Raw genomic sequence first — 27124 nt, 5'->3', positions numbered from 1 at the left:
CTCTCTCTATATATATATATATATATATATATATATATATATATATATATATATATATACCTTAGCCAAATACAAATAAACTCAGTTTTTCACAATTCCTGACATTCAACCCTAGTGAAAATTCCCTTTCTTAGGCCAGTTAGGATCATCACTTTATTTTAAGAATGTGAAATGTCAGAATAATATTAGAGAGAAGGATTTATTTCCCAGTAGGTCCGAATTTTATATACATTCAATTCGTTTTTGGTAGCATTGCCTTTAAATTGTCTAACTTACACAAGCTCCCACAATTAGTTGGGTGAATTTTGGTCCATTCCTCCTGACAGAGCTGGTGTAACTGAGTCAGGTTTGTAGGCCTCCTTGCTCGCACATTCTTTTTCAGTTCTGCCCACAAATTTTCTATGGGATTGACGTCAGGACTTTGTCATGGGCACTCCAATACCTTGACTTTGTTGTCCTTAAGCCATTTTGCCACAACTTTGGAAGTATGCTTGGGATCATTGTTCATTTGGAAGACCCATTTGCGACCAAGCTTTAACTTCCTGACTGATGTCTTGAGATGTTGCTTCAATATATCCACATAATTTTCCTTTCCTCATGAAGTCATCTATTTTGTGATGTGCACCTGTCCCTCCTGCAGCAAAGCACCCACACAACATGATGCTGCCAACCCGTGCTTCACGGTTGGGATGGTGTTCTTCGGATTGCAAGCCTCCTCCTTTTTCCGTTTGAAGGTAGGCCTTGAAATACATCCAGAGGTACACCTCCAATTGACTCAAATTATGTCAATTAGCCTATCAGAAGCTTCTAAAGCCATGACATTATTTTCTGGAATTTTCCAAGTTGTTTAAAGGCACAGTCAACTTAGTGTATGTAAACTTCTAACCCACTGGAATTGTGAAACAGTGAATTATAAGTGAAATAATCTGTCTGTAAACAATTGTTGGAAAAATGACTTGTGTCACCGACTTTCCAAAACTATAGTTTGTTAACAGGAAATGTGTGGAGTGGTTGGAGTTTTAATAACTCCAACCGAAGTTTATGTAAAACTTCCAAATTCAACTGTATGTTTACATCGCTAAAGCAAGTGAAATAAACAATAAACAAAAGCGAGACGAAAAATCTCTCTCTCTCTCTCTCATTCTCTTCCCCACCTATCTCTCTATTAGATTCTAATGAACAAAAACAAGAGAAACATCTGTATTCACACAGTTTTAAACGCTGCAGGAGACAACTTGTCAAACTGACTAAACCGACAAGAGAAACACAGAGCGAAGTTTATTATTCTTAACTAAAATAATTTACTGTTAGCCAAAATGATGACCAAATTTAATTTATGACCTTTTGCCACATAAAATATTACAGCTCTTTGTCGCCTACGAATGAACTGTGTCCAGCGTATGAAATAGAGGCTCACTGTCACAAGGTAGCATCTTGGAAGACTTCCAAGCAAACCGGTATTGTTTGGGATTCATTGTTAGTGGCCGGGTTAGTCGAATTTTCCTGATGTGTATTAAACACAATGAACGAGGTAAAAAAAAATGGTGTGAAGGCACATTTTCTGAATCGCATCTGTGCTTTGAGCTGGAGAGACAGAGAGAGACAGAGAGAGTATAAAGAGGAGAATGAAAGAGAGAGAGAGAGAGAGAGGAGAGAGGAGAATGAGAGATAGAAGAGAAAGAGGTGAGAGAGGAGAGAGAGCAGAGGAGAGAGAGAGGAGAACGAGAGAGAGGAGAATGAGAGATAGAAGAGAAAGAGGTGAGAGAGGAGAGAGAGCAGAGAAGAGAGAGGACAAAGAGAGATTTAGAAGAGAAAGAGTTGAGAAAGGAGAGAGAGCCGAGGAGAGAGAGAGGAGAATGAGATATAGAAGAGAAAGAGGTGAGATAGGAGAGAGAGCAGAGGAGAGAGAGAGGAGAATGAGAGATAGAAGAGAAAGAGGTGAGAGAGGAGAGAGAGCAGAGGAGAGAGAGAGGAGAACGAGAGAGAGGAGAATGAGAGATAGAAGAGAAAGAGGTGAGAGAGGAGAGAGAGCAGAGAAGAGAGAGGAGAACGAGAGATAGAAGAGAAAGAGGTGAGAGAGGAGAGAGAGAGGAGAACGAGAGAGAGGAGAATGAGAGATAGAGGTGAGAGAGGAGAGAGAGCAGAGGAGAGAGAGAGGAGAACTAGAGAGAGGAGAATGAGAGATAGAAGAGAAAGAGGTGAGAGAGGAGAGAGAGCAGAGGAGAGAGAGAGGAGAATGAGAGATAGAAGAGAAAGAGGGTGAGAGAGGAGAGAGAGCAGAGGAGAGAGAGAGGAGAATGAGATATAGAAGAGAAAGAGGTGAGAGAGGAGAGAGAGCAGAGGAGAGAGAGAGGAGAATGAGAGATAGAAGAGAAAGAAGTGAGAGAGGAGAGAGAGCAGAGGAGAGAGAGAGGAGAACGAGAGAGAGGAGAATGAGAGATAGAAGAGAAAGAGGGTGAGAGAGGAGAGAGAGCAGAGGAGAGAGAGGAGAATGAGATATAGAAGAGAAAGAGGTGAGAGAGGAGAGAGAGCAGAGAAGAGAGAGGAGAACGAGAGATAGAAGAGAAAGAGGTGAGAGAGGAGAGAGAGAGGAGAACGAGAGAGAGGAGAATGAGAGATAGAAGAGAAAGAGGTGAGAGAGGAGAGAGAGCAGAGGAGAGAGAGAGGAGAACGAGAGAGAGGAGAATGAGAGATAGAAGAGAAAGAGGTGAGAGAGGAGAGAGAGCAGAGGAGAGAGAGAGGAGAACGAGAGAGAGGAGAATGAGAGATAGAAGAGAAAGAGGTGAGAGAGGAGAGAGAGCAGAGAAGAGAGAGGAGAACGACAGATAGAAGAGAAAGAGGTGAGAGAGGAGAGAGAGCAGAGAAGAGAGAGGAGAACGAGAGATAGAAGAGAAAGAGGTGAGAGAGGAGAGAGAGCAGAGGAGAGAGAGAGGAGAATGAGATATAGAAGAGAAAGAGGTGAGAGAGGAGAGAGAGCAGAGGAGAGAGAGAGGAGAACGAGAGAGGGGAGAATGAGAGATAGAAGAGAAAGAGGTGAGAGAGGAGAGAGAGCAGAGGAGAGAGAGAGGAGAACGAGAGAGAGGAGAATGAGAGATAGAAGAGAAAGAGGTGAGAGAGGAGAGAGAGCAGAGGAGAGAGAGAGGAGAACGAGAGAGAGGAGAATGAGAGATAGAAGGGAAAGAGGTAAGAGAGGAGAGAGAGCAGAGGAGAGAGAGAGGAGAACAAGAGAGAGGAAAGACTGCTCACTGTCATAAAACGCTGCCGGTCTGCCAGTCTGTCACCAGCTGGAGGCCAGGGGGAAGGGAGAGGGAAGGTAGGGGGGTTTAGAAGGGTGAGGGATCAGGCCCCTCAGATGGGATAAAGATCAGAGGGGAGAACAGGAACCCATCCACCCACACAGGTGAGGACCAAGCCAGGCAGTGGGAGTAAGCAGGGCCCCCCCACCCACCCCCGGTCTGGTCTGCATGGCCCCCAATCTGATCTGATCCAGCCTGGGTCTCAGCCTTTTCATTCAGATGCTAATGAGTGTGTAAATCACATCTGGTCCCCCCTCTGTGCCTGGATCTTTGTCACCTGAATAGCATCCCCACCAGGTATCAAACGAGCTGCAGGAAATGGGCCTCTTTTCATCCCCTCATCCCCACTTCCCCACCAACCTCTCTCCACCTCTCTCCAATCAGCAAATGAGCGGCGGGCAAACCCCCTGACAACGGGTGAACCCCCTGACAACGGGCCCCAGCAAGGCTCTGTGTCCTACAGGGAGAGAAACAGCCTCGGGAGACTCAGAGGGACACAGACACTGGACCTGATACTGTTACCACTTCCCAATTAGTTAGAGCAGCCAGGAGGATGTGGCTTCCACGAGGATACCAGGAAAAAAACTATGATGCTCTCTCTCTCTCTCTCTCTCTCTCTCTCTCTCTCTCTCTCTCTCTCGAACTAAATGAACAACATCATCACACGTCCCAGCCCATAAGTTATGGATGACGTGGGTGTGTGTAAACACTATCAGAGACAGATTTTCTCACATTGTCTGCCTCCCACCTACTACTTCCATAATTTCACCTGCCGTTTCACCACCCAGAGCGGAAGCTAAACCTTTAAGTACATCACAGGAGGGTCTCCTCGTCCCCACAGTAGCAAAAAAAACAGCTGCTCCTTCCAAGTCAATTCTAATGATGATTCCTGACCAACAGAGCGGCCAATCCACAGGAGGACCCACGTGACACATGGGGACCCCTTGAGGGTCTTTGTCATGCTAAACACACCTTTATAAGACCTCATCTTGAACCAGGATGCTTTGACAAAACACCCCCCCCCTCTAGTTTATTACGTAACAGAGAGGTTTCAACATAACAAAGAGCCACCTACATCCATTCACTGTTCCTTCATCATTAGAGTTTAAGAACGGTCATTGCTTACTGATGTTGCCGTTGCAACAACGTATTACTTAAACAAACAAAAAACTACAACAACGTTATAGCGCAAATCAAAAGTTTAAAGTCTTTGCCGTGACATTTTCTGACGTACGACGTCGGAACAAATGCAAAACAAATGCTGTCTTTAAAATGCACACAGTCCATCAAATCTGCAATACCTGAGCCAATTTTGTTTGTGCGGTCGTTTTTTTAAATAATAAAGCACTTTTGTTGAATATTGCCAAAAAACATCACCTCTTGCCTGTCAGTCCATGAAGAAAACGAGCCATCATTTAAAAACAGTTGTTTTTCCACACAAACCACACAGACCCATTTCCCTGTCAATTACATGCAACCTTGGCTACGTACTATATGATACATAGTACATGCTTGTGCCTCTTACATAATTGAGCAGTTTCTTTGGCATAGATGATGTGGAAAGGGACCTGGGAAACTTAACGCCGCGTGCATACACACTGTGAGTTACTTTTGTCGTAAAAGAGTATAAAGGACATTTTGATCTGAGCCCCCCCCCCCGCCTTAGCGCCACCCTTGGGTTCAGCCTCCCTGTGTTTCTGTCAATCCGTTTCCTTTTTTTGATCAGAAGCATGAAAGAGTGAGCATGTGTGAATGCTGCAGGTACCTGGGGTAATGCAAGGTGCTAATTAGCTCAGCGGGATAATTGATGTGTAGATTACACCGCGAACAAATGCTTCGACTTGTTTGTGCTTCTCACTTTTACCCTGCTTGCTCCCTCCCTCCCTCCCTCCTCCCCTTCCCTCCCAACACTCCCTCTTTACCTCAGCCTTAATTAACAATTCACCTGCCTTGTTAAGAAGATGGCAGGGCATGCCAGGCTGCCAAGGCAGCAACGCAAAGTGGTTCGTAGGAGGAGGAGGGGGATTCAGCTTCATCAGGTTGAGATACCTTACATTCTATAGTCGACGTCAACCCCGACTCTATTCCCTGTGGCAATAAGCCCGGCCTGGGGAGACAAACAGCAGCTATAGCTGATATATACTCAGAGGCGAGAGAGCATTATAAAAGAGCAAGACGAGCTCATAGAAATTCGAAAAGGAAACCATTTCTAAACGAAAGAGCATTCCATTAGAGTGTTTCCAATAGGCCTCCATTGTTTTGCCCCCTATAATGCTATTTCCTTAATCTTTTGTCTTTGGGAAACTATTATCAGCTAAAGCACTCACAGCTGCCTGTGAATACGTTCTGTAGAGGGGGTTTGAATTCGTTCATTAACAACTGAATATCGGCTAACACATTTGCTGAGGCTCGCTAATAAACTAATAATGACTGTTTCTTTTAGTTGGGGAATTGGAACGAGGGAAGACATTAAAAATGTGCCTGAGGTTCCGTAAGACAGAAGAAGAGAGAGCAGGAGAGAGAGAGAGAGAGAGAGGGAGAGGGAGGGGGAGAGAGAGCAGGAGAGAGAGAGAGAGAGAGAGAGAGAGAGAGAGAGAGAGAGAGAGAGAGAGAGAGAGAGAGAGAGAGAGAGAGAGAGAGAGAGAGAGAGAGTAAGAGAGGGAGAGGGAGAGGGAGAGAGAGAGAGAGAGAGAGACTGGCCCATTAGTAGGACAGATGTGAAGGCAAAAGGTGAACAGTTTAAATGTCGCCTCCTCACCTCCCTGCCAACCGCCAGTAATCTGTCTCTGACTAGTTTACAAGTTAAACACATTATAGTGCTTATATAGTCTCATGTTGAGACCGCACCGACACACACACACACACACACACACACACACACACACACACACACACACACACACACACACACACACACACACACACACACACACACACACACACACACACACACACACACACACACACACACACACACACACACACACACACACACACACACACACACACACACACACACCTCTGTCACTGCCTGCGAGCTATCACCATTTCTCTAAGACACACGATTTGGACCAAAGGACGAGAGCTAAGCCAGGCAAAGCATTAAGCTCATTGTTTCTTGATACTTCCTCAAAGTTCCTTGGAAACATCCTTCTCTCTCTTTAAGACCCCCAGTGACTTAGCTTTTATCAAATGTTCATCTAGACCGGAAGTCATATTAATTCTCCTTTCCCTGTTAGAGCTCTCTCAGGCAGAATTATTTGTACAATGTAAACTAGAGGAAATGTGCTGTGGGAGAAGACTTCCCTACTGGCCTCGTTTAACTCTATACCTGCTAGGAAACTGCTTTTAACCTACACTTGACACTTTTTCACAGATTTAAAGGAAAAATAACTACAGAAAATAAGGATGAGACGTCTATGCACTTAATTATCTACAATATAATCCCTAAATATTCTATAATCATGGTATGTTTTCTTCATACTGAATATGTTTTTCTCCGGTTTTCTTTCCAAGATAAAAGATAAGTGGGGGATATGATTAGATATATTATTAACTTCTTTACACGTCCCCAGTGTGCCTTTTCTCAGACAGATAGATGACTCCGCCCTCCAAAATGTTCGAGAAGCAGAGAAGCTTATTTGTACATATTTGAGTCAGACAAACTGGCAGTTTCCGTCACCAACCTGATAATTCTCCCCAACATCCCTCACCCACCCTGGCCTTTGTTTTCCCTCCCTGCCTTTTTCCTGTCGCCATCTCGGTATTTAATCTTATACAGACAGGCGGCACGGAGGGTTTACTTTCCCCCTCAAAGACAGGGTCGGCTACGCAAGCAGGCAGGAGGAAGAGAATGGAGCTAGGAACTTGCTAGGGACAGACAGGGGAGTTTAGCAAGAAAGGCACAGGAAACCTGTCCTGTGCGTAACTTTTAACAAAAAAAAAAACTTTCATCTTCCCAAGACAGTGCACTTCCAACTGAGTTTCTCCTTTGAACTATTACCTGATAAGGAAACTTTCCTTTTTTTCTTTCGGGAGCCACAGAATGAAAGGGGGGGGGGAGTATCCCCCCTCTGTATACACGTTAAACCTCTCATCGCTTTGAACACGAGCTACAGCTCCTTTTATCCCTGCAAAACCAGTTTCCTATGGTTATTAACTCCTTCAAACCAGGTAATTACAGCTGTGGTAAACAGAGCTGTGGCAGATCAGAGCAGAGTCGCAGCTCAGGACCCACTTCACATTTGCAATCATACGCTGCCTTAGACTGCGTCCTTAGTGGCACCCTATTCCCTATACAGTGCACTACTTTCGCCCGGGGCCCTGGTCAAAAGTAGTGCCCTAAAGAGGGAGTAGGATGCCATTGGGGACGCAGGCTCTACACTTAGTGCGTTAGGTAGTTAACAGGACAGAGGTAATAATGCCAGGCTGCTGCGGGATCCATTTGCGGATAACTGCTCCGCGGTCTAATCCATTTAAGTCACAAGGTCTTTGTGTAAGAAGGGAGCTGTGTGTGGAGACGGTGAGAGGGGAGAGCACCCGTGGGTATATCTGATGGGTGGGTCATAAATCACATGGAGAGAGAAGTTTTAAAAAGTGGAACGCAGGCTCCCACAAGTGAGGAGTGGGATGTGGGGAACACCCCTCAGAGGGAGAAGGGAGAGACTCTGAGCCTGAGACAAACACGGGGTCAATCAACACTGGGTTAAAACAGCAGTGAACCCGGAGGAGTGGAAGGGGAGCTGGATTACTACCCCCCGTGCCCCTCTCTCTCTTTCCCCTTCCTTTGCTCTACCCCTGGATCCTCCCCTCCTAGCTGCACTCAAATACATTGAGAGATGTTAACCCAAATAAAAAGAGGTGAAGTATTAGTTTGCCTTTGGCTGATCTACAGTAACAGGAAGTCCAAGGCACTTTCAGCGGTGCCCTTCATTTATTTATCTTTTTCTCTCTCTTTTTCTCTCTCTCTCCCTCCCTCCCTCTCTCTCTCCTCTTTCCCGATTGTTGTTTCAGTTAATGAAAACAAAGAGGTGACGAGACATTTTATGGTGTCCTTGTGACACACACGTCACACACTCCCACATGGGTGCTCAGGGTCGGACAGGAAGGGCCAGTCTGACAAGGTCCCTAAATGTTCTGGTAGTCTTTAAAATCTCCCAGATACTGATATAATACATATGTATGTGTGTGTGACTTTTCTAACATGAAAACACAAAATCCTCCGTAATGGACAGCTATTACATCCCCCGGGGCTTACACAGGGCAAAGATAGAGCTTTCTGTTGATTCTTGTGACAGACAGAAATCAATTTGATTGGCTCAACCATTTTGTGTAGCTGCTGTTTGGTGTTTCAAAGGTGCTATATATGTGTCTGTTTGTTTCTTTTCTCGTTCTTATCTGTTTTGGTCGGTGTGAGGTGTGACAGAACGAACGGGGAACCAGTTCCCCTTTCAACTGTGTTCACAGGGTGACAACCACCCAGCCGATCTACTGCAGAGAGGGAACTAATCATGCATTGACACCTTGAACCGTTCAAGTCTCTCTCTCAGAGTGTAGCGACCACATCTCTCCCCCTGCTTGGCCTGTTCGCTCGCTGTCACTGCCACAAATTGGCTTCAAACTTGAATCCAAGGTGCCAGAGAAACATTACACAGACAAAGGCTTGAATTCCGCCCAGGGCCTAAATGTGTCAAAATCCTTACCCTGCACTACAGAGGAATAAACCTCTTCATTATAGCTCGTTATGGACTCTATTGTACATTTGCTTTGCCAATACCCGAGCTCGTTAGACTCGGCCGAAACTAAAGCTCTTTTCCTATTGCGTTGGTAAATGTCTGTGGATCACCACAATGTTTGTCTGTGTCTTACTTATTTAGCTACAAAATCAAGTGGGGGAAGAAGAAAAAAACGGAAACATTTCTGACAGAAAATGATGCTCTCATTTACCCGCAAGAGCAACTCTCAATAGGGTAAAAAAACAAAACAAAAACAAGAATGCAACAAGGGCATACCCAACCAAAACAGACACCTGCACCGTTCGGTAAACAGTCTACCGCTGACGGAATGCTGTCTGTAATTAGACAAAGTAGTAATCTGGTTCTGACAGAGAGGATTATATTTGGTCCCGGTGTGTCTGGGGAAGCCGATTTCATTTCCTGGAAAAACCTTTCCTTCCTCCCTCTCCGCTCCTCTCCTCAGATCCTCCACAGTTACCTGACTCAGCTGCTTGTAGGAATCAAATTCAGTCAACAGATAACAGCTAATCATTTGTCACCCTGAGAAGCAATTCCCTGCGATTGCCAAGGAAGAGTGCACCACTTTATTCCGGCGCTCTGTCAGATGGCGAAGAAATTGCATTCCGCCGCGCCGCGCCTCACCTCTTGCTCTCCAGAGTCACCCGTAACAACAGTTGACTTCATCAGGAGGACGCCACCATGGCCAACCCTGAACAGCATCGATTTAGGCGAGGCCCAGCCCTGGCCCCCTAAGATCCCCTACCAATCCCCCAGCCGCACCCCTTCCAACCCCCCAGACTACGCTACCCAGTGGAAATACAGACAGACTCCACACAGCTGTTCCCTTCCAGTATTCCTTGAGGTGTTACACCGTGTCGCTCCTCCTACCGTCTTAATCAACTGATCGTCATCGCCGTAGCTACGCTATCAAAGTAGCAGAACATATCCTGGAAACAGAATCCACATTCCAAATTCCAAAAGAGAATGCGTCCATGTTTGTTGGGACTGGAAGTGGCCTAGGCTGCTTGTTGCAGAGAGAACTGTCAGGGCTTTGCTTTTTCATGTGACCTGAAAATAATTGACGGTTTTCAGAGCGAGAAAAAAATAATAAATTCCCCAGGTTCATAAGGGTTTTTAATTTGTGTTTGTTAACTGGCTCCTGGAATACAGCCACACAGCTACTTAATTACATTACACATGGCATGGAGATGTTCGTAGCAGGCAGAAAAAACACAACATTGCCAGCGTGCAAAAGTACCTTTAACAACTAGCAAATTTAGTGATTTATTTGAAAGGGACCATTCTATTAGATTAGCAATGGCATATTAGCGACAATTTGGTAAAAGAGGCTAACCGAACAAAAGATCTGTGAAACGGCAGCGTCTCAGAGAGAGTGCTCATGTTGATTACGTAACGCTACGCCTGTGTGTTGCAGATAAGAACCAGGTACAGATACGGGGCCGGATGGTTTGTAGCCTACAGTATGTGTGTCTCGGTGAGTACAGGAGAGAGACAGTTGGAAGGGAGGTCAGAGGAATGAAACATCTTTTGGAGTTTTTATTTTATTTTATTTGTTTTACTAAGAAAAGGGAATGAGTCAGCTCCTTCTGTCAAACAAGTGTCTAAGCACAAGCAGGAACTAGTGGACCTGACACCTTCACAAGGCCTCACCGTTTCACACTGTAGTGTAGTGTGCAACATTTCTGTCTGTCTTTAAATAGTGTATCTACAGTACTGTAGATATTTCTAGAAGTAGATGAGTTATCATAAATGACTCACTACAGCCTCCATGTAAACGATAAATAATGGCTTGCCTTTGCAGAGTAAATGGAGTCAGAAATATAATGCATCCACCACTGAATATTTAGAGGATTTTCTTCAATAATCAGAATATTTGACTATTTCCAAATACTTCCACAAATTAATTGATGTAGGCTTTAGCTATTGTGCTGGGAGGAAAGAAAACGTCCACCCCTCTGAAATGTAAGTAGGCTGCAAACAGACACAAATTCCCAAGGAGAAGTCACATTTTCACAGGTTAGACTAAATAATGTATGCATTCATTCACTTTGGCATGATGAAGCAATTTTAGCCTTTACAACCCAGGAATACTCAGGAGGAACAAGGCCCAGCTTCCTGCATGGCTGAATAATTCAAACATCCAGGTGGAAGAGTCTCAGAATACTTCTGGTTACACAGAGGAAGAAGCAGAGGTTTCGATTGGCTAATACCTAGGAGAGTGTCCAATGAAATCTCACCAGATTTGCCTCTTCAAACAGATGGTAGAAGCATATATTTTTTTGGTAAGAAGACAGATATTGACACAAGATCTGTGTCCATGACTACAATAAACATGGTTTAGGAAATCAAATGTAAGAATAAAAAGAATAAAAAGTAATGACGAAAAAACACAAACGTGGCGAAATCTAAGGTGTTGAAATGAGAGAAGGTTTGGTTACCTCTCCACTCGGTCTGTCGGTCGCAGGGCGTCAGAAGTCAGAACCCAGATGAAGGTTAAAAATTGCATTCGGACTCAGTCTGTCTGTCTGTCTGTCTGTCTGTCTGTCTGTCTGTCTGTCTGTCTGTCTGTCTGTCTGTCTGTCTGTCTGTCTGTCTGTCTGTCTGTCTGTCTGTCTGTCTGTCTGTCTGTCTGTCTGTCTGTCTGTCTGTCTGTCTGTCTGTCTGTCTGTCTGTCTGTCTGTCTGTCTGTCTGTCTGTCTGTCTGTCTGTCTGTCTGTCTGTCTGTCTGTCTGTCTGTCTGTGTGTGTGTGTGTGTGTGTGTGTGTGTGTGTGTGTGTGTGTGTGTGTGTGTGTGTGTGTGTGTGTGTGTGTGTGTGTGTGTGTGTGTGTGTGTAAAAATGGCATTGTGAGTCAACACCCTGCTGGCTTCTTGTCAGGTTTCAATATGTGCCACAGGGAAATTCATACGCCTTCTCTCTCCCAAATATGTGAGGACATGCTCAGGATCACTCCCAAATCACTGCTGCCTAGGAGTTGCTGGAGGTCGCCCCTTGGAGAAAGAAAATGCTTCAAAAAAATATATTCATCCTGAGTGAGGGAAAAAAATATACACAAAATAGAATTGAGGTGTTTCAGACATCAAACAAGATTGTGTCTGGCGGTTTTGATGTGGTACATGGTCTGGGGATGGATGGACACCTAGTTGGTTTGTGCTCTGAACAGATGTCGGCCTCCAGGACGGAACTGTGTGGGGGATTCGGCGAACCTAAAGTGAGCACGTTAAAAAAGGGTATTAAATGAAGGACATAGCTCACTATCAGAATCCCGGGACAGCTCAATCCTAAATTAAGCCCTATGGTTGCCAAAGTTCACAATGAGCTGAGGTGTCCAACAAGCCTTCACGAGTGAGCTCACCAAGGAGAGAGGAACACCTTTATTATTACAGTTGAAATCTTACTAACAGCAACACTTGAATTGTGGTTTCATTATGGTTTGAAACAATACAGAAACTAGAGAGGGAAGAGAAAAGGGGGAGAAGGAGGGAGAGAACAAATGGAAAAAGAAAACAATGGTTACCCGGACTAGAGGAGGGATGTGTAAGTCTGTTTATCCTTCTACCTCATACTCAACACCCAAACCGGCGCTCAATATTTACTGCCCTTGGTGGCCAAACAAAGAGAGGTATGTCGTCAGAAAGTAATAAAAATCAATAAAGCAGGAACCCCCCCCCCCACCCCCCCACCTGGCCAAAGGGCCCCAGTGATAAGTTGTATATGTTGTAAAAGCTCGGATCATTTTCCACATCCTGGCAGCTAGGCCCTGGCTTCCTACACCAAGACAGAGCAGCGCGAGGAGAGTGGGGCCGCTGCTGCAAGGCCACCTGGGAGGGCCTGGAGCAACGTGGCTCATCCCACAGAGTTGTCTGGATGCCAGCTCCATTGCATCAGCGTCCGTCAGTACCGGAACGCGGGATCACGCACTCGGCATGGAGCAGCAACTGGACACCTCTGACCCCGTTCCCGGAACCACCCTGCCGCTACGAACCTCGACCCCCAACCCAGTCACCACCTACTCAGCCTGGCAGGTCTGCATGGAACCTTCACAAAGTGTAGGTTCACAGGTCCCCGGGGATGAGTTCTTGCCTGGCGGACGTGGTGGAGGTTGGCTTGGCTAATTTAATAGTCAGGTCTCCACACTCACCCGTGGTGGGTGACCTCCTTCTCTCTCTCCCTCCCTCCACGCACACACACACACACACGCACACGCACACACGCACACAGACGCGCACGCACACAGACGCGCACGCGCATGCGCACGCACACACACACACACACACACACACACACACACACACACACACACACACACACACACACACACACACACACACACACACACACACACACACACACACACACACACACACACACACACACACACACACCTTCTCCCGGCTTAGGAAACAAGGCAACTGGCAACATGTGGCTAAACAACATAAAAAGCTGACGTGTTCCAACATTGGTTTTATACTAAACCTTGAATCATTCAAATACTAGGCCCATACAGCGTGTATTTGACTGAAGATCAGAGGAACCTTGGCTCAACTCTTATCCAGGAGAGCCTGTTATGGTTCCCCTGTAACCACAACTAAGGGCAGGTGAGCAGTTGGATGCTCTTGTAGAAGACTGTCATTGAACTTCTCAGTGGTCTGAGGATCTGGGCTAACACATTGTGGGGGTGAGGTCTATACTGCTGGGCTGGAGGCTTGGCTTGCTGTTCATTCCTGGCATGCAATCGGTATTAAAAGCTCATTCGATGGGGAGCATCGCGCTCTCACAGCAGTTTGGTTGGAGTGTAAAACCTGTAAATTCAGATTTGTAAAAAAACGGTGTGATAGGTCCGCACTCAAAACGATGTCGCATACATTTATTTGATTTCATTTTAAAAATGATTTTCACTGCATCAGAGATAGCGTACACAGATGTTTCGGCTTCGCTGCCTCCTTCAGTGTGTAGGTGCTAGGAAGTAAGCTTTATGCAACATCTTTTTTTTTCAAGTGCGGACCCCATCACTCCTTTTTGTTTACGCAATCGGTAGACAGTCTTCAGTGGGCTGTTCTTTTCTCTCACAGGGGCTGCTTCCAAAATGGCACCCTAATGGCCTATGCGGCGGACTGCAAAAGTAGTGTAGTGAAATTGGGAATAGGGTGCCATTTGGGATGGGGCCAGGGTTTGGCCGAGTATAAGCCACGTTTGCCAAGTGAGATTCCTGGGATACGTTGGGCCCGCCCACACATACCCTCCTCATCATGAGTGGATAGGCTCGGGTCACAGATATGAACATGACCTCAATTCCGTGGGTCTCTGGAGCGGAGGACATTACAATGTAGGTGGATGTTGTTCTGCTGGAGCCAGAATATCTCCACAGTGCCTTGTTGCTCCCCTTGTGAACTGCATGAAGTGTATCCTTGGTTCACTGTGAACTGTACATTATCAACATAAATGCTGTAGGGATTTGACGTCATCAGCTATTTACCGACCAGGGATTTTTTTCCGTTGTTGTTGTTGTTGTTGTCGTACACTTTTTTGGTTATGAGCTAATTCCCTTCATCTTTCTTCATCTCTAAGTGTTACCTAAAGCTAGTAAACAACATGGGTCTCTTACAAGAAGACATGAACAGGGATTATTGAGCGCGGTTGATAAATAAATGCATCGATCACTAGGTCTCTGGACTTGTTTGGTTGAGAAGAGGCAACAGAAGAAGCAAACAAGCTGAACATTTGTAATAAAAGCACCGAGGCTAAAATAGATTTCCTCCAAGTGTATCACATCCCATACAAATCGGCATTCATTAAGCCTTCCTCTGTCTTTTATCAGCTGCAGTGGGGAGAGAAAGAAAAGAGATTCAAGCATGATGTCTAATTACAGTCCCAAAAGGAGAGCTCCTCGCTCCCCCACTCTCGCCCCGCCTCCCCTCCAACCTTCCCCTTTCAGAGAGACGGAACATTTTGAGGATAAGGGCAGGCATTTTTTGGGAAATAAACATGACCCTTGTGAATTCTCCCAAGGAAAGGAGTGACTATTTGCTGTTGGCTCGGAAGGGCCTTGGAGAGAAAGAGAGGGAGAAAGGCTCTTGACGGTGACACCTCCCCTAGCAAAAAGACAAGGGGCTTTATCAGACAGAGGTTGCCCGTGATAGCACTCAGGCTATGGAAGTGCCACTCACTGGCACTTAAAGCTGTGCCACTCCATAGACTCCATAACCCCTAAGAATAGCATAAAGTTCAGTTGATAAATGAGGAATTATAACGCACCACAACTCTAGGCCTTGTTCCTTCTTGCAGGTTAGGGTGGCAGAGGAGAGGGGGGGGGGTGAACAGAAGTTGTAAAAAGAAGCAAGAAGAGACTATTTGAAACTCTTCAATCTGATAAAGGATTATGACACAGATAATAAATATATTCAACCTTATAAATATTTTAGCTTGGCTACTCCCTGGGCTTAATGTGCTGTACAGCGTCTAATTAAGCATGTATCTGATAGATGCCACTACATAATGATGTGCTGATGTCTAGGGGGTTGGCCAGGAAGAGAAGTATCCACTGAAAGGCATGATTTGTAATAATGATAGCCATGATAATGATGCTACTACTACTTCAATTAAAAGTACTTACGAGTACAGCTGCTACTACTTCGACCAGTACAACGGCTACACACACACACACACACACACACACACACACACACACACACACACACACACACACACACACACACACACACACACACACACACACACACACACACACACACACACACACACACACACACACACACACACACACACACACACACACACACACACACACCAAGTGATAGGCATTGATTTACATGGCTCAGTTACACTCTCTCCTCGATTAGGTAGAACTACCTTTTTAGCAGTTAAAGGGACAGTGTTATTTCAGTGCACCTAGTTGTGTAAATTTCCTGCTAAATTTTGCAGTAGTGAAACTGGTCTGAGTTCTGCTGATCAGGGCAGTTTGGCCTCCAGGACATGCTTGGCCAAGCACTATTTGAGCTGTGATACACTGACGCTGAGAACTAACACACACACACACACACACACACACACACACACACACACACACACACACACACACACACACACACACACACTCGCTCCACCCAATGTCTGAATTCTAACACACACTTACACACACAAAACGGTAAGTGTCACGCTAGCAGTAAAATATCTTGACGGAGCAGGACAGAAGTGTGAAGTCCTGTGCTACTAAGTCACTCTAATGACAAGGACCAATAGCTCACCGACCCCAAAAATGTTTCCTTTTTTAGATAACGTATTTTTCAACTGTATGGGCCCTAATGTCATTGGTGAAAGCCCATAAAAGGCCTAACAATCACAATAAAGAAAGGAAACTTAGCATCGTTCTTACACAGGATCTAGAGACAATTTATAGTCCCTGATTACATTCAAAAATCACCAATCGTTCTCTACTCTGGGGAAAATTCAAATGTGGACCCACACTAGTTGATTCTTCTGAGCTTCCCTTTATTTAAGGGTCAACGGCATTAGCAGGGTAACATTGAGAATGGCTTTTTCAACGCCCCTTGGTTCAAAATGTTACCTATTGTCCCTTGAACTTCTGTTCCAGCTCCTGCATTGGCTCTGCCCTGAGTCCACTTAGAGTCCGCTCCTCTGGCTGCCTTTTAAAAGTGAAGCCTATAGACTAGATTGGTGCAAGTGATAGGCACAGCGATGGGGACTACACGATCTCCTCTGCTCAGGTAGACCGTACACACACTGGACTTTAAAAAAAGAACACACCAGTGCATTACACTATTACACTCAGAGTGCAATGCCTGCAGTTTAATATCCCTCCCCCCCCCCCCCTCCCTTTACATCAGTGACCTGGTCTGTGTCTGACAGGCTCTGCCCTGCTCTTATTTCTCTGGAAACACGGCTGCCAAGTACCCACGAAACAGGCCTTATGAGAACATCATTTACCTCAGATAAGGTGAGCTGCCTGAGTAGATAAAGCCAAGATAACACATTGTTCGAATGGAAAACGGACGCGTGGTGTATATGTAGGTTCTTTGGCGTTTGAATCACTCCTTGAAGCTCAACGTTTCACTGTACTCTAGAGTTTTCATATATATATACATATACATACACATATATATATATACACACACACATAGAAGACTGTGTGAAAATAGAAAATGTTTGACCTCTGTCATTGCCAACAAAGGGTATATAGCAAAGTATTGAGATAAACTTTTGTTATTAACCAAATACTTATTTTCCACCATAATTTGCAAATAAATTCATTAAAAATCCTACAATGTGATTTTCTGGATTTTTTTTCTCATTTTGTCTGTCATAGTTGAAGTATTCCTATGATGAAAATTACAGGCCTCTCTCATCTTTTTAGGTGGGAGAACTTGCACAATTGGTGGCTGACTAAATACTTTTTTGCCCCACTGTATATTTATAGCATATTAAATGTGCTATCATTCTTTTTTCGTGGTGTAAAAAAAATGCATCTAGTACATATTGGCTAGGGTATAAACCGGTGAAATAAACAGTCAACAACTCAAATTAGGGTCAGTTAGCAGTAGTTTTAAAGCAGTGTTTGTCCATGCGTGGTTGAGACCTCCTATCGCTTCTCGGTGTTCTAATTGCTAACTGATATTTCTCTACCAAGTGACCCAGTGACGCTCACACTGGAGGAAAGGTCATCGGTGAGTCCTTGATTTGATCATCCCTGGCCGCTCGCGACACATTACTCCCTGGAGCGCTCTCTTCAGATTGAAGGCATCTCTCTATTTATCAGACGGGGGTCCTTAAAATGTGTCAACCATTGACCAAGGTTCAGCAGGAGGTCATTAATACATGGATGGACCTTGACGGATAGACAGGTGGACACTTGGAGTGTCTCGCAGCTCAATAATAGAACTAGGATACATCCAGCCATAGACGAGGAACAAAGCTGAAGTGTGGCACGCTCCATGGAGGAAAAAAGGTGTCAATTTGATGTGTTTATACTTCCTGTTTCAAAGTATTTTGTCCCCCGGCGGCACCTATAGTGTGCCAGATGTGTGCCTCCTGCATGTGACCTGAGACGGCCCTGGAGCCAGGAGCTGGGGTCATTTCTCGCTCTCATTCTACACCGTTCGACCGCGGCAGCTTCTCGAGGCGTAGAGAAACTGACAGCATTAACTCTCCAGGGCAGAACTTTCCAGTCAAGTGGATCAGAGGACTGAAACATCGCTTATGAATAGTCATTAGGCCTTCAGTACAAACCCCTCACAACCCACTTCTTCCCCTGAGCAACACAATGCCTTTTGTCATCTTCACAAAGATGCATCGTTTAATTGCCGATTGATTTTCTTCCCTATATGACAACGTGTCGCGTAACAAAATGTAGCCCCGGCTTCCTTTAGGGGCAAGAAGTCAGCTGTTACTCTTGGCATCCTGGATGGCCGTCGAATCGTCCCTTGTATATAAAAATATATACAACAGAAAGAAGAGGATGTTTCGCTAACAAAAAGCTTTGCATTATATTTATAATGTATAATATGTACTAGGAGGACCAATGCTTGTTTACATGTCCTTTTCACTCTATTTTCAAGGCACTAACCTACAAGCTGTGTTGGCTTTATGGTTTTACATAGTGGAGGCAGACCACGTCTTGTGTTCGGAGACAGGAGAATGTACAAACATGTCCATTCACTCAGGATTATAACCCCTCTCGGTCCATGATACTGAGAGATGTGCCATACCTATTTGTCGCCACCATAAATAAAGGACAAATGCCCTGATCGCAATGGAGGCAAGCTATCAAAAGATGTTCAGGTGAACATTTTGGTGAGCATTTAATCAGACAGCCTTTCAAATGTATCTTTTCGACATTCCCCCCGTTGCTGTCATCCTGTCTTACCCTCCTCGTGAGCGTACAAGATGGAAAGGGCACTTCCCTCCTGATGCACAGTGTGTATAAACCTATTTGACATTCTTCGACATCCGTCCTGTTGTTGTTGTTGTTGTAACCCTACAGGTGTTCTTTATACTAAAGAATTGGAGCGTGGGCGCTCCCTATTGCAATGACATACAGTATCCAAATCAACAGGGTTATCAGTCAGGTGCACTTCGCCTGGCTCCGTCTCCTGGGAACACCAGTATTGTGTCAGCCGGGCAAAATATTAGAACGTCACTATATTTACAGAACAATTTCATCTGCCTGCCTGCGCTGAACGGATTGAGTCTGAGCCTGCCTGCATTCGTCTAGCCTGTATTCAAATGTGGGTAAATCAACACAGTTCCCCTTTGACACAAAATGCAGCGCGATTACCGAGTTGGTACAGCCTTAATAAGCTGAATAATGAGAGAATTTCAGAAATGCACAAGCACCATTATAGCCCAACAATAAGAGCTAGGAGTGAGTAAACCAGCGCAGGGCAGAAGGTAGGCGTGGGGATATAATGAGGCCAGTGTTGTAAGTAATGTACTCTCCATTGTGCTACCATGTAAATGCTGCTACCCATTTCTTCTTCACATTCAAACACACACAGCCCCGGATTTAAACCCAGTCTCAATCTGAGATTTCTTCTCTTACTTCGAAGAATGGCACAGTGGTGTCCATCATTCTTTTTTTTCTCTCTCTCTCTCTCTCTCTCTCTCTCTCTCTCTCTCTCTCTCTCTCTCTCTCTCTCTCTCTCTCTCTCTCTCTCTCTCTCTCTCTCTCTCTCTCTCTCTCTCTCTCTCTCTCTCTCTCTCTCTCTCTCTCTCTCTCGTGACAGGCAGTGACAGAAAATGGCACCAGTCTTGCTTCTTGAAAGCAAACATTAAAGCTCATCGGATGAGCTGCAGGTGTGTACCTGCCAGACTCGTAAACACGCCACTACTTACATATTTCCCCCTCCGAATGACAATTAAGGTCAGTGAAATAATTGCAGTCCTTTATAATCCTCGCTGCTCTAACTGGGGATGATAGGGACAGTTAGGAGCGGACGTTCTGCTCCTACAGTGTTTGGACTTCTCTTCCTTGGTTGAGGTGCTCCTCCTTTCCCTGGTTTCCTACCGTACCAAACACTGTCTGTGAAGCCCTGTGTCTCGTATACCTGACAACCCTCTTATGCCATTACAGGAAGATGGAAACAATTGCAACGTCATCATTATCGTCATTAATTATATTGACATTTCGCAAGACAATATTTGTCCTGCCATTTGAAGTATGTGTCTACATGGTACTGAATTATGTCGCGCCTCTCACAAATCAGGTCTTGGGCCGTCTCAGTCATTTTCTCATTGGCAAACGGTTGGAGGAGTGCAGCATTTCAGCTGAAACAATCAAAACCTCTTCTACTCTACTGTCAAGAGGCAGGGGGCACTTTGTGAATAGACACATGCATCAAAAGAACTGCCAAATAATTGTCTGTTTTTATTAATAAGTCCCAAATATTGCTGTTGGACAAGGCCAGTAGAAGTGCCTTGGTCTGCACTTCTTCTTCTTCTGTCCTCCTCCAACAACTTGTCTGTTATTGTAACACAACGCAGGTGCAGGATTTAACAACACACACTTGGTCGTCTTGACGAGGGCCATAAACTGTGCTTGTCTATTGGAGACAAGCATCCAGCCGTGCTTGAATATCTGTTCTGTGTTTCTGGGCTTGGGCCTACGCCATCCAGGTGGATCACATTTAACAGCTAAGTTCCACCAATTCCCCATAAAGGAATGAAGAGATAGAACCCTCTCCTGTCCATGGAATCCCATAGAACTATAGTACCATTCCATAGAGCTCCGCGAGCCTGAAAACAGATGATCATGTCGGGCGTAAGACAGATGCTGCATATGACATACCAAGGAAGCTTTATAGGAACCCTACTAGTACAGAGTAAAACGACAAGTTTGAAAACGGAGGCTTGATTCAATGCACTTTGTTTAAGAGTCTCTGTTCCATTTGTTGATGCTAATCTTTGCAGTACTTTAAAACATTTTTTTTTTACAAGCTGTTCATATTGATCGCTGCAAAGTGAGGATAGGAGGGAGACGGTTCAATCACAATAACAGCATACCATTATGAAGACGCGACAAAGAACCGTGGCTGTGTGCAGCATCTCTCACTCATATACCGTAAAAGCCATGGTGTTTAGAATGTTATCAAGTAGATACGGACTGAAATTGATTCGGGTAATGAATGCCTGCACCTTGAAATATAATAGCCACTTATAGTAATTACCTTCGCAATTATCAAGGTCACCTAACAAAACGATGGCCGACATTTTGAGGACCCTGGCTGACACATCGTTTACTGTGACACGATGTCATCCTCGTGTCTTTATGTATTTAAAGTGATACGTGGGATTTTTGAATTTCTTTTTTTACAAATACATTGGTTTGTTTTCTAGTGTATGACAGAACTATGGGTTGTATATGCTGTACCAATTCAATAACATTCATCTTAATTGTTTTAAATTGGGGAAATCATTGAACTATGAGAGAAACGCATAAAACTATTTATTTTCTCTTTTTGTATTTAAAAAATAAACTGTCCTTCACTCTTGTTTCCTTCACCCAAGCCCTTGATGCATGTCAACGTGTCAGCCAAATTGGGATGACAACAAGTGAACTGTCACTCAGAGCACTTCAGCTTGCCCACTCCCAGATATCGAAACCTATTTGTATCAAGTCAAACATATTTATATAAAATTGTGTACACGCTTGAAGAACACTGCCCCGTTTTAGAATACAGAGAGAAAGGAGGGGGGAGTCACACAGCTGAGTCTGACGTCTCTTTTATGACACGTTCAAGCTCAGAATTCAGTATTCAGCACTAGGGCAACACTTCGCACTCCGGATTCAATATGAAACATAAACCAGCCTTTACTAACAAGCAACTTTTTTTCAGACTAGAATCAACATGCTTATTAGGAAAACCACACAGCTAGCCAAGTGAGCTAGCCAATGGTTTTCCCAAAGCAGTGCTAGAGTAGAATATTACTCCCGCTATCTTTTAAAGGATCATTTGACCATCAAACAATGTTGGAGTGGGTTTCCTTTCACACACAAAGCCCAGTAATAAACGCTTGGCCTTTGTCTCACATACGCTCGGCTAGAAAGATGACATCAGCTTCAAAACAATAAAGGCCCTGTAATGCACTCTCCAGAGCCCTATTGCACTAACTTTGTTTCACTTCAATACAATTTCTGAGAAATGAAAAAAAAAGGAAATACGTTGGACCTTAACAAGTCCTGCTCTATCACAAAGTGTGTCAAATCTGACATCAGGGCATACCAGTCAGAGAGGCTACAACAAACTGGGACTATAATAGGAGTGTAATGAGTTTCAGTGTGTGTGTGTGTGTGTGTGTGTGTGTGTGTGTGTGTGTGTGTGTGTGTGTGTGTGTGTGTGTGTGTGTGTGTGTGTGTGTGTGTGTGTGTGTGTGTGTGTGTGTGTGTGTGTGTGTGTGTGTGTGTGTGTGTGTGTGTGTGTGTGTGTGTGTGTGTGTGTGTGTGTGAGTAAGAGCGAGAGGGGGGAGATTGAGAGAGAGAGAGAGAGAGAGAGAGAGAGAGAGAGAGAGAGAGAGAGAGAGAGAGAGAGAGAGAGATCAACATAGAGAGAGGGAGAGCGTGACTGTGCATTTGGTGTGTGGCGGTATAGTGGTATTGGGGGGTGAAGCAGGGGGCACCCTGAACAGCTAAGAGGATCAAATATCTAAGCAAAACAAAGGCTGTGTCACAGGGGCGTTCAAGTCACAAGCTCTCTCACTCCTACAACAACAGATCCCCCCCCCCCAAATGTCTAGTCCCGTTGCCCCGACAGCGCCGGTCACAAAGAGACCCCAGATATTACAGAGAACAAAACAGCGGACAGATGTAGGTATTGTTATGCAGAGTATCTTCCTCTTCCCCCAGGGCTGACCATTTCCACTAAACGTCAACAGTGAAAAACTCTTGATCTCTGCCATCCTTACCACTAAAAAGAACAACAAAATACCTAGCGCTTCCATTTTGACTTGGGCCTGTTTAGCAGTCTACACTCTAGATCAAGTCGACCCACTTTCTATTTCTTCACTTGCTAAGCGCTTATTTTTTGTCTTGGCCTTACAATAGGCTGATGGAGTCTGGACTAGGACAGTACGGCTTGCCCCCCCCCGCCCCCTCTTCATGGTCATCTCGTAGGATCTGACCCGTGCCTGAAGTGACCTGAGATGAAGCTGTGTATTATTACAGCTGAGAGCCCAGCGAGACTCAGTGATAGGATGAGCCCTGATTGATTAAGACCAGATGGGCGTCGTCCACCGTCCACACATGGCAAACAACAGACATGGAAAGGCTGTGTCTACATTCCCGGAGTAACAGTCACATTGGATGGTTTGATTTGATCGCGCTCCTCTATAGTAGTCAGAGCTGGACAAACGTTGTCTCCCATATTATCTCACTCCCTAAAACCGTTGATCCATCTTTGACAATAAGGGAATATTACTTATAGTCTATCTTGGGAGAGATATTTTTTTTTAAAAGCTTACAAATATTGTCCAAGCAAAAGGTTTTCTTTAAACCTGAAGTCCCTTATGGCCTTACCGTAGATAGGTTCACACCTGCTTAGGGTTCAACCTGACCTGACTGTTGTGGGTCTGTAAGTAAAGCTCTCTTAAATTAGACATGACTCTAATTGTTGAATGTCATGTGGTCCAAGCCACAGTGTAAATCCTACCCCAGTCTAGACAGAATTCTTGACAGTCCTACACTAATGTCTGTCGCAGTCAGATGGGGAAAATGCAGAATGGCAAGGTCATTTGACATAAGGCACTTCTCCCAGCGAGCAATATAATGTGGCAGCAGAAGCAGCTTTTTAAAGGAATCAATTAAGTTCTCAAAAAGGTGTTCCCTGGCTGGCCAGGGTGAGGAGGGTTATTATTCTAGAGGATTGAAGGGGGTGGGTGGGGGCTGGCGGGTGGCTGGGTGGATTCTCTGGAGGCAGAGCAGACCTCTGTCTTTCAGTGGCAGTGGTCTCCCAGCCCTCATCCTCCTCCTCACACAGCATGGTTGGTTTCCTGCTCACGCTGTGGCCTTAAACTGCTACCTTCTCGTTATAAATCGTCTCAGGTTTCACCTCCAAGTGTCTGTGCTCCTGGTCTCTGACTGGGGTTCCTAGCAGCTATGTATGACTCCGCGCCTGGAGGGCACTGATGAACTGCCCCCTTCTGCCCTTGCTCTGTCACACCCAGTTTAAGATGAGCTATCAATTTTCAAAGGTCTGCTGCGATTGGTTCGGAGGGGGGCTTTGGGATTGGGGCGCAGCGGTAGAGGGGGGTAACAGGGAAAATCTGGACTTCTGGCTTCTGACTCTGGGGAGAGTAAAGGGGATAAAGTGGATTCGTAACAGTTGGGTTCTGTTGGACTTTTTATAAAGCCCTCCGTCTTCGTTACACATAAGGTAAAACTACTACCACTTTTGGATTTCAATTGGTTACAACATGTAGCCTTCCCCATCAAAGAGGTGGACAGGAAAAAGGTGCTGCTACACCTAACATAGGCTATAGCTGTTGACTTCGGGCTTGGTTCTTACAAACACCTTAGCAAGCAATCCCGTGGTCTTAAAGTTTTCCTGTTTGATGTACTCATAAACAGGAGTCTTTTTTTTCAAAGATATTCTACTGCTTCAGTGAGTGTAGACAATGTGTGTTGTACTCAGCAAAATAGCCATTGCTTCTTAAGCCTCAACCCCCTGTCTGCCCCCCCCCCCCTCCCCAGTGCTTGCTAGGCTACATGGATACACATCAACCAAAAGGGGAACAGGCTAAACACATAACTCTTATTTATGCCGTTCAATTCAGCCTCAGCAATTCCGCTATTCATTTTCATGATCAATTACAAAACCTGAAGGCATCTGTAAAGCATTCTGTGTGACAGCACACACACACACGCATACACACACGTGCACACGCACGCACACACACACACACACACACACACACACACACACACACACACACACACACACACACACACACACACACACACACACACACACACACACACACACACACACACACACACACACACACACACACACGCACGCACGCACGCACGCACGCACACACACACACACACACACACAGACTAGCTGTTCATAGTGTTTGCATAGTGTTCCTGCAGGAATACACTCAACTGCCTAATTTTCTTTTACGACATTTGTTTTGTGTTTTCCCCAGAGAGTTCGAGAGACACCTAGATGTTTGGTAATTACTGCAGGATTTCTGTTTGGTTGAGACTGGTGAGTTTTGAGAGACACCTAGATGTTTGGAAAAGAAGAGAACATGTGAGAGTTCCTAAGACTTGACCTTCTACATTAATAACATACTTTTAATGTAATTATATATATATATATTGGCTAATGTCAGCATTATTCAGTGCTTTATTTGAGATATTCAAACAAGCGAAACTCCCCTGCTTATGTGTTTCTCAACATTACTTCTCACAACATGTTAGATTTGATAAATCATTTCTTGGTTGTGGAATATTCTGCAGTCAGAAAAGCGGGTCTGAACAGTTTCTTTCTCACGGACAGGGAAATTCATTTCAATATATTTATCTTCATGAATACATTTTTGTAGTGGAAAAAAATAATACAAAAATCACAAAAGTGTGTTGGGGGATGAATAACCCAGATGCATGATGGTTGTTGGAAGCGCCACAAAACATTAGAAAGGGAAATTGCACACAGCAGGAAGAGAAATCGTTGTGTGACCCCAGGTGAAAAATATTGTTGCTTTGCTTAAAAGTGCATGCAAGGCAAAGGCAAGCTCCATTATTAGAATGTTTAAATATGAATTATTCTGCTGGGTAGTAAAGATGATCGAGTCACAGTGTCAACGACTTTATTTTCCTTCCAGAAGCCAGAGGAACTCCTTTCTGCGAAACGTGATCCTGTATCGTTTCGCCATCTTGCCAAACAAACCCATGTTTTTACTGTTCTGCGGTTTGACTGTTTTTACAGATTTTGAGTCATTTTTAGGACTAATGGTACTTGGTTTAATTTCCTTCATTTTTTTATGCATCTATAAACGTCTCAATGCTTTTAGCAGGACTACCGCATAATGTGTACAGGAGAACGTGTGCAATCTTATATTTGGCACAACGGCTATAGAACTTCTTTCAGGTTTTTCGGCACAAATGACTTTACACAGAATCTGGACAACTTCATTGAAAAAGAATTTGGAAGGCAAATTAGAATTGATCTCAGTTGTCAATACCGACAGGTACCAGTCAATACCTAAGTCAGATACATTCATATTTCCTTACAACTTAGTTTTGAAATGGCTTTAAGAGTCATCCATGGTGAATCGTGTCACTCCTTAGTGCTTTTCTAAGGATGTTAGTGTGAAAGGCTTCCTGCTATCTGTTGCCAGAAAGGCAATACAAATGCACTCAGATACATAGGGCTTGCCCAACAAAGCCCAGTATTATTTCTGAAGATCTTTCCTGGCTTCTCAGGTAAATCAGAGAAAGCTGCTAGTTTCCCCGCTGTATGTCAGAGAGAGAGATCCAAAGCCACTGGCTTAAAGACGGGTATTAAGACTGTAAGATCTAAAACACTTTGGGAGCCTTCAGAGTGAAATGGATAAAGATACAGAGGGCTGAGGGGCAGAGACTTGAGGGAGAGAAAGAGATGGGGTTGAATAGAGAGAGAGAGAGAGAGAGAGAGAGAGAGAGGGAGAGAGAGAGAGAGAGAGGTGGGGGGGGGAGTGGTGGAGGGCAGCTAGAGAAAGAGAGAGAGAAGAGGCCCCGGCTTCAGCTCTCTGAGACTCCTCGCTCCTTGCTGTCACTCATGGCTGCCCTGCCAGTATTCCCCACCTGAGACGGATTGCGATGCATGTTCGAGTCACTCATGCACAAGAAGCAATACACAAGTTCGGTGTAAAGCCACTTTAAAAGCTCATCAGGCGCATACTTTGCTTGTAGGAAATACCTTATTCATGACGGAGGGAGCCGTAGCCTAGGTAATTACTTGAATCAAGGTGGCCTCGGAAATGTTTAAATCTACAAGGACGTGCAGGAGCATGAATAATGCAAAATAATTTGCATCTAAAAAAATTTAAGTGTGCT

The 27124-nt window shown here is 44.7% G+C and overlaps 1 protein-coding gene across 6 annotated transcripts in view; it reads right to left on the bottom strand.

Moving 5' to 3' along the window:
- LOC124007654 (zinc finger E-box-binding homeobox 2-like) overlaps positions 1-27124 on the bottom strand; it is a 79513-nt gene that overhangs the window by 28211 nt on the left and 24178 nt on the right. The gene's annotated exons all lie outside the window — the stretch shown is intronic.

Source organism: Oncorhynchus gorbuscha, linkage group LG21, assembly GCF_021184085.1.
Source record: "Oncorhynchus gorbuscha isolate QuinsamMale2020 ecotype Even-year linkage group LG21, OgorEven_v1.0, whole genome shotgun sequence".
Classification (NCBI taxonomy): Eukaryota; Metazoa; Chordata; class Actinopteri; order Salmoniformes; family Salmonidae; genus Oncorhynchus; species Oncorhynchus gorbuscha.
Note: the sequence above shows the minus strand (reverse complement) of the source record. Positions and strands in the feature narration are given on the sequence as shown.